The 9,541-nt window shown below is 30.8% G+C and overlaps 1 long non-coding RNA gene across 3 annotated transcripts; it reads right to left on the reverse strand.

Annotated features, from left to right (window-relative positions):
- Nucleotides 1–597: 597 nt before the first annotated feature.
- On the reverse strand, nt 598–4,145 carry LOC110690277. Of its 3 annotated transcripts, XR_002505051.1 has the most exons (7): nt 3,396–4,145; nt 1,669–1,764; nt 1,503–1,576; nt 1,315–1,393; nt 1,119–1,217; nt 981–1,016; nt 598–887 (listed from the first exon to the last, which is right to left on the reverse strand). It is a non-coding gene; the product is annotated as an uncharacterized LOC110690277 (long non-coding RNA). The 3 variants fall into 3 exon arrangements; XR_002505049.1 differs by having other exon boundaries at nt 981–1,217; XR_002505050.1 differs by lacking the exon at nt 981–1,016 and having other exon boundaries at nt 3,396–3,994.
- Nucleotides 4,146–9,541: the final 5,396 nt, after the last annotated feature.

Below are 9,541 nucleotides of genomic sequence, written 5' to 3' on the forward strand. Positions count from 1 at the left end.
TCCTTAGGTAAGGCTAGGAAACTCGTTCTATGATTTATCCAAATCAATATTATTATTAAAACTCAAAGGCAAGGTGTTCTAATCCATCATGTGTCATTTTCTTTCCCTTATTTAGCCACATCATCAAATTGCCACGTTAATAAACCATATCAACACTACAACAAAATAAAGCAAAGGTTACACTGAAAAACTATTGCCTAATATCAAAAAAGTGTTGTCTTGTAGCTAAGGCAACACATATGAGGCGTAGTTTATGCCCCCGTTGTCTATTCCTAAGGCAACACATTTTAGTTCAAAGGCAACAATTTTAAAAGCCAAGGTATAATGATACCTAAGGCAACACTGTTACAAAGGCAACAAAAGAAAATTGTTGCAATCTTAGAAAACAATTAAAAAAATGTTTTCTTCTATAATAATATGCACCAAGCTCTTTATCTGTTTTATTAGATAGTAATAATACAATATTGTTGCCAAAAAATCTGAAAGACAACACTTTAAAAAATTATTGTATATGAAATGAAAGAAATATAATGAATAAACGTGTGAACTGAACAATGGAAGAAAAATTAATCTAAATGGAAGCTAAACATCAATATATATGTAAAATTTTTTATATCATAACGCATGTGAACACATCTATCAAAATCCAAAAACAATATCCAAGTAAATATACTACACAATGTGTCTACCCTAAAAAAAGCTAAATAGATTGACAAACTAGTACATTATTAGTACCACTAATTGTTCGTATCTAATTGTATATACAATGGAGGGATTGTAATGTCCAAAGCGGGAAACAAGTCAATTGACTATAGACAATCTAAAGCTCCAATAAATCAACTCTCTTTCTCTGTCTTCAATATATATCTTTCTTCCATGTGCTTTACCTGTAATACCAATCAAATAAAAAAGCTAAAGAATAATATAGTTTTTTCAAAATTTAAGATAAATAATTGAAATTCTAAACAATGAATTAAAACCTTTGGCAGCCTACAATGTCATATGACAGGAATCAGCTTCACCGTAATTGAATAAAAATGTTAGCTTCACTGTAATTCAATCAGAACCACTTTACACTCAGAGCTCAACGTCAAAGAAAGAAAAGGTTTCATTCTTACCTCTCCTGGTCCAAGAAATAAAAATCTATGTTCTGCCAAGGTGCCACCAACTAATTTCAGTGCCAAAAGAATTCTTGTTAGGACAATAGATGTAGTCCCCTATGCAGAGAAGAATAGAATTGAAAGAAAAATAAAGGGGGTTAGAGCTGACACAAAGTAAATTATTACATAAAAACGTATCTCTCTCATTACATACCTGAATATCACCATTGAACTAACACACGATAACTTGTTGAGTATTTTGAGAGCAGCTTGAAGGCATTATGGTTGGTAGTCTTTGAATTTCAGTTATAAATCCAATTAAATTTTAAAATATGAAAGGATACAGATTACTTTAAATAACGGAAATTATAATCATAGACAGTAGTAAGTCTAGTAACAAACCTGTATAACAAGAACTTTTCTCCATAGTTCTGCTTTACTGCACTCATGAACTCCTCAAGAAGCTCATCATATTACTACAAAAAAAAGTTATGTAACCTCAATCTATACTGTAACAAATTTTTCATCACATGTATCAAAGAAAAAAAATTAAAAAAAGCTTTACAACCTTCCAAGTGGCTCTTCTTTGTCATAGACCAATGTAGAACTCATCGTTAAGCATTTTCTCGTTGTAAGTCCTGACATCAGTGGTTATTGGCAAACACTGAAACAAGAGAGGTAGGACGAACCTTCTCAAATTATAAATTCAACATAATAAATTCACAAAGGATCTATTTTGCTTACCCTTAATGGACAAACTCCTCCAAGTATTGTTTAATGAGCCAATTTTTCCACAAACATGTTCATTTTTACAACTATGAAATCACACAAGTTTTACAATAATAATGATCTATTTAGAGCTAGGGCACATCTAACCACCTGACAACCAAGATAACCGAGCCCCAAAATCCGTTTATAATCTGGCACAACTATAACTTGTATGGTTCTCTCAAGCTAATTTCTGAAAACATCAAGAATTCTTCTCAATCACTTCAAGTTTAGAAATGCACCAAAATCAAGCATTTGTTTACAAAAGACACCGGTATTTCCAAATCCATATATTAATTTAAGAAGTAATTAATTTGTAAAAAATTGTAGGGAAAATAGAATAAAAATAAAAAAGAAAAGGAACAATATTCCTTTTAGCAACCCTACCCAACTCAATGCAACAACCTCACATAGGCATCAAGAGAACAATAATAACCTCGTTGTGATAGAACCAAGTTAGCAGACCACAGAAATTTCTAGAAGGCATAACTTTCAGCACACAATTCCAAATTGAGAAATTTTTGAGCCTAGATTGGATAACTTTTCAAGATCTATAACGTTTATGAAGGGGCTAGGGGCTAAAAACGACTGTAGGTCCATAATTTTGGGACGGACAGAACTGCAGCTATGGGGCAACTGCAAAGTAACAATAGCAGCAATACAACATGGCAACAACAACATTATTACATGCAGCAATAATTTCAGACAAAATACAGTAGCAATTGAACAGAAAAACTATAGCAGCAATGTTAACATTCAAGCAACAATAATACAGAGTAGACAATAACACTAACTCAACTTTTTCCACATAAAAGCAATGCTAACACCAAACTCTCACACACAACCCACATTCTTGAACATCTATGTAGAATATGTCTTGATTAAAGAAATTAGTTAATCGCATGCAAATTATTCCATCTAAACATTATTGTACCAAATTGCATCTAACAAAATATTGTATGTGAATTATTTCCATCAATAAACACATGTAATCAAGTGGAGATGTCAATAAAATGGCTACAGATCTTAAGCAACAATTGAATGTACAACAACTCATATATTAACGAAATAAATGCAATTCTGAAATCTAACATTACTACAGTATCATACAAGCAAATTCAAGTTAAGCAGGATAAATAATGACTATATAATCTGGTCATTAATTTCATAAAGAAGGTGGGCTGAGCTTGTAATCCTTTTTTCTTTGAATTTTGATTGATAGAAATCAATTAATTAATTTCATTCCTAAAGATAACTTACACCAGTGACTGATCCAGAAAACCAATATTATCAATTCCTAAGGAAAAAAAAAATCGAGAAAACCAATATTATCAATTCCTAAAAAATTTAGAAACCCTAACTCTCTAATTTGATAAACTAAATAACAAATCATCAATTTCAAGCAACATCCACACTAACTTGATAGATTAAATAACATAAACAAGTAATTTATGCACAAAATCAACCCAACAACTCATGTAGAATAACAAATTAAAAGCTTAAAAATCAATAGTTAAGTATGATTACAGAATTAACTTGTCCAGAGTGTGGTTGTGCGGTGGCTAGAGACTGGAGTGCGGTGGCTGGAGACTGGAGTGCGGTGGATGGACGGTGCGGCGGCAGGTTGGCACACAGGTAGCAGCGGTGGCTGGCAGTGGCAGATTACCCATTGAAGAGAGAGAAGCGTTTCTCGCTGCGCTTTTTTTTTTTTTTTTTTTTTTTTTTTTTTTTTTTTTTTGGTTTTTGCGTTGTTAATTATGAGTAACTGATTCTTAGTGGAAAAACCCAAAAAAACAATTCACCATTTTCGCGGTAATTGATTGTCTTTATTTATTTTATTTTATTTTTTTTGAGATAAAAATTCTACAGTAATTTTTTTTATTTTTATTTTTTTTAAAGAAAGTTCTAATTTTTATCTCTTAATTATGAGTATATGAGGTTTTTTATTTCAACTATTAAAGAAAAAAAAGTGAGTTTTTTATAAAAAGGTTTAATTTTTTTTAAATAAGGATAATGGTCTAATTTTTATCTCTTAATGAGTTTTATGTTATGATTTCTATTTTTCTTACAAAGTATTATGTGTATTTTGAATATTTGATAGGTAATTAGGTAAAGGGGGCCTTCTACCAAGGCCAATCAATGCTCAACTCCTTGTAAATTATTTTGATCAATGTCTCAATGAGTTAAAAAAGTTAAATAACTTCATATTATTTATAAAATAATGTGGCACATTGATTACTTTTGAAAACGATAGTAACTCGCCCTATATTAAATTAAATCAGTTTTAAATCATATTTTCATATCTAAGCTCCCTATTTCTGGTCAAGATATGCCAATTATAGGAATATACAATTTTATACAAAATTATAAATATACGGGCTTATAAAATAATCTTCTAATTGATAAACCAATACAAGGTGAAATTCAAATAGAGTTGTAAATGATCTATCTGTACCAATTAGGTTTCAAACCTAATAGTATTGTACTTAAAATCATATAAACATGATGAGCCTAAATCATTTCATTCTACGACTAACTTGTTTTACCCGAATCGCTTATATTTAACCTGCCATAAGTTTAACTCAAATTTTATTGTGTATAACCCACCAAAAGTTTAACTGAAATCATATAAACCCGGCCACCCATTAGAACCGTTTTTACCTATAAGTCTATTACCCATTATATCCAAACTATTTACAATGAACCCACAACCTGTTTAACCCTAACCACTTTAGTGTGACTCATACTATATGGTACATTAAATTGTCGATAATTCAACACCAATTTGATTTAAAAATAATAAGTTGATAGGTAATGATAAGAATGAAAATGATAATGATACGATGACCCATGAATTACTTAATGTGATAACTCAACGCCCCTTAAACCTAAAATCATTGACACGTTTGGTATTTTGTTTTAAAAAAAAAAATTAAATACAAATTTTGTTCAATATTTATTTTTCCTTTATCAAATACAATTTTTTTTTTAATTATATATGTTGTTAAATAGGTATTATAATATAATGCTTTTATAATATAAACTTTTATATTTTTATATAGACAACAATTTGATTGTTGTTATCTTGTAGGGTAACATATGAAATAAATGTTGTCTTATGTAAGAGAAAAGACTACATTTTATAATATTGTTGTCTAACATACTCTAAAGCAACACTTTTGCAACGGTTGCATTGTCATGTACTATAGATTGGTATGATCAAGGTAACAAATAAGAATTGTTGCCATTTCCTACAAAAGACAACATTTGTTATTTTGTTACAATTTTATGTGTTGCCTATTCTTATTTTTTTTGTAGTGAAAATAGCCATTACAATATTAAAAAAAATACCACTTAGGCATAATTTCAACAAATACTCATATACCCAATTACAATACCTTTTTTATAATTAAATCTTTTTTTTTACCTTCCCGTAAAAAATAATTAAAAAAATTCATTATAGAATTTGACCAAAATTATACATTTATGTTTAAAGTATGCATATTATATGGCTTTTTTTTCAAACACCTTTTTTTTTATTACTACTAAAAGATTTCTTTCTCTCCATATATATATGTCCATCAAAATTAAATGGAATTTTCATGGTTTTCCCTAAAAAAAAAACTCCAACAAAATCAGATTTGCGGTGTTAATTTTAGTTAGTAGTTATTGCACTCGAGTGATCAAGCAAAAATTGCTTTCTATGAAATTATCCATATTTTATTGATTTACTATTGTCGAAAAACACCTAAACGTCTTTGATCACATTCAGAAAACCAAAATAAAGAAAGGTAATTTCTGTATTGGTTGTTGACTTACTACACAAGTTGTTTGTTTGTTATATTATCATCTTACCTTCTGTGATTAAACGAGTGTCAGTAAATTTCAATAGTATATCAACTAAGTGTTAATAGATTTTTTTTCGTAATTTTGTGGATTTTTTTATAGTGGATCACCTTAATCTGTGTATTTGAAGTATTTAGAGTGATTCTCAAATAGATTTCAAGCTGAGTTTCATATGATTAAGTGACTCTTACACCGATAATTTGTGATTTTTAACATAATTTTTAAGTTTTTAGTGCATGTTTTTTTATTTTGATTGATATGGAATTGATAGAATCTTGAGTTTTTGATGGGAACTACAGAACGTTACGGTTGACACATGACACTTCATTCCAATAGCCTAAGATACTCTTTTCTTAATATGCATATCAAAAATTTATAATATAATGCATATATTTTCTTTTTTTTTACAAAGGTAGAAAACAAACAAAAAAACAAGATTAAACTAAAACTGAAAAAGCAACTAGATTTGTACGACAATTATTAGAAATCACGTGTGCTTGCTGAACCTTGTCATGATCTACCTTATGGACATTGCAGAGCTGAAAATGAGATCCAAGTTGACGAATCTCTTGTAATGTCCAATGCAGGTTGATGTTGGTATTGGTTGGCTGCCGAAGAAGAGCAACTAGGACCTCCAAATCTGTGTAAATCATACATGTATAAGGCTATGACTATGAGCCCACTTTAAAGCCGATACGCTTGCTATTGCTTCTACCATAAGTGCTGAGTTAGTAATCCCAAAACTCCCACCAACCTTCATCTTGACAGTGTTGGTGAAGCTAGTCGTCCATCCTATGCCATATTGACCTGTATCCTTATGCCAAGACCCGTCAATGGCAACGGTATGGTCTAAGTGGCTCAAAGAAATCCCATTAACAGTTTTCACATGGCCAAGCTTAGCTTGTAATAACCCTGGCAGAGAAAGGCAATTATCATCATAAACCTTAAGAACTCCTAGAGAGCGGAGGTCAGGCTTAAGGTAGTCTTGGAGATTCTTTCATACCTCAACTAGATTTAACTTGAACGCCTGAGGAGACCCAAGTGTTCCCTAAAAGACTTGTTGGTTCCTAGTTACCCATAAAGCCCATAGAGTGGCAACAAAGTGTTGAATCCCAAACTATGGACACCTTCCTTACTATAAAAAAGCATGATAAGTGACGTGGGTGCATGGAACTTAGTGGAAGAAGTAGAAGACGTGCCACATATTGTGACACGTTGTCGGGCCAAGCTCCTTGGTGGTCACCTCTTGGGGTTGACTATCATAACACTTGAAGACCGTAACAATTGAAGTGGTGCGGCCGAACCAAGGAAGTCCGACCAAACCTCCCAGGCAGTAGCAATCCAAATTTTAGCATTTTTGCAGGAAAGGTTGAACTCCAAAAGTTCGACTGAACCAGGAGCAGGGAAGTTCGACCGAATCTACCCCTTGGTTCGATCGAACCTACACAGTAGTCCAACCGAACCTACTCATTGTTCGGCCAGACCTTTTCCTGTTTTCAGTCAGTTTTGTAAGGACTATCTAAGTTCCTTTTGAGAACGTTTTGCAATTAATTTATGTTGAACTTTGCTTTACTTTATAATCAATGAGACATTTTCTCTCTACCCATAATATTTGTGATTATTTGCTTTCTTTGTGATTGCACTAGTAGAAAAAGAGCAATAGGCAGCGGTTCAAACCCGGTCTAAGACACCGGTTTGAACCGCTTTCAATGTGGGGGGTGCCAATTACCCCACTTTTTGGCACCGGTTCAAAACCGGTGCCCTAAACCTGTTTTTGCATCGGTTAACCGGTGCCTTTACTTGTTTTGGCCACCGGTTAACCGGTGCCTAAAATAAACTCCCGCATTTTTTTTTGTGGCAGCTAGTTTTGGCACCAGTTAACCGGTGCCTTTTTACTCAATATTTTTTCCCCATTTTTCGTGCAATAATATTTTAAAAAAAAACCCTTTTTCGAGCAATAATAATAACCTGTAATTCCAGCAATAATATTAAATAAAATAATTAATAATATTATTATTATAATTACTAATAATATAATATTATTAAATATTATAATAAGATACAAATAATATTAAAAACAAGAATTCATATATATATATATATATACATATATATATATATATATATATATATATACATATATATATATATATACATACATATATATATATATATATATATATATATATATATATATATATTCCCAAACGCAATACAATAAAAAAAAAGTGTTATATGTATATATACAAATGATAATAAGTAAATACTGAATAATAATATAGTTCAAAAGTTAACATAAATTTACAATTAAAATGTCATTTACATGTTGAAGGTGATAAAAGACGCCAACATGTCGCGAATTTTATTAAGCTCCTTTATTGTCAACGAACCATCCTTTTGGACCTTGCAAAACTTGAAATACAAAAAAATTATGTTAGAATTAATTAATTAGGCAAAACAATATGTATTTTATCAAATATGACCTATATGACTTCTATTTAGACCATTTCCTACATTTCTTATCAAATGAACTATTTATTTCTCATAACATGTCAATGACACCTAGTTTTATGTGTCTAAGCCCTAATATTCAATCAAAAGAGCATTTTATTAAGGTTTAAGACGTTTTTTAATCAAAATGGCCTATATAACTTTACTTTGCCCATTTCCTACATTTCTTATTAAATGAACTTTATTTATCTCATAACATTTCAATATTATCTAGTTATAGGTGTATAAGGAAAGAAATCACATCAAAAGAGCATATAAACACAAAATGGCCCAAATATGGCCCATATGACTTATATTCAGCCCATTTTCTACCTTTCTTGTCAAATCACCTTTTTAATTCTCAAAACATGTCAACGTTGGGTAATATTAGGTGTCTAAGGCTAGAAATCACATCAATATAGCATTTCATTAAGTTTAACAACGCATTTTACTCAATATGAGCCAAATATGGCCTATATGACTTCTATGTAGCTCATTTCCTACATTATGTATCAAATGAACTATTTTTTTTTCATAACATGTCAATGATACCTAGTTTTATGTGTCTAAGCCCTAAAATTGAATTAAAAGAGCATTTTATTAAGGTTTAAGACGCTTTTTACTAAAAAGGGTCCGAATATAGCCTATATGACTTTACTTTGCCCATTTCCTAGATTTCTTATTAAATGAACTTTATTTATCAAATAAAATATCAATATTATATAGTTATAGGTGTATAAGGAAAGAAATCACATCAAAAGAGCATACTAACACAAAATGGACCAAATATGGCCCATATGACTTCTATTCAGGCCATTTTCTACCTTTCTTGTCAAATCACCTTTTTATTTCTCATAACATGTCAATGTTGGGTAATATTAGGTGTCTAAGGCTAGAAATCAAATCAATATAGCATTTCATTAAGTTTTAGGACTTACCTCATCAAGTTGTTGACTGTCCGTACAATGAGTCACTATGTCTAGTATGAATCTCATCACATACAAAGCACAATCAAGTCCATTTTCTTATTGTGCGCACTAGCATATGACAAAGAAATCACATGAGTGAAACATACAAAGGAAATTAGCAAATATATATACTAACATTGATGTTGAAGATAATCACAATATCATGTAAATTACCAACGGTGACTTCTATGTTGGACCCTTTGGAGCACGACAATGTAGCTTCTTCATAACACTGTAGTAAATAAAGTACATTCAAATTTGATTAGTCGTATGACTACTAAATTAGTTATTATTATCAATAATCATCACTAGGTAGCTATATTTATTTACTTTTGGAATATATACTTCACGAGCCACTTCTTCGTTGAT

The sequence above is a fragment of the Chenopodium quinoa genome, unplaced genomic scaffold, assembly GCF_001683475.1.
Source record: "Chenopodium quinoa cultivar QQ74 unplaced genomic scaffold, ASM168347v1, whole genome shotgun sequence".
Lineage (NCBI taxonomy): Eukaryota > Viridiplantae > Streptophyta > Magnoliopsida > Caryophyllales > Amaranthaceae > Chenopodium > Chenopodium quinoa.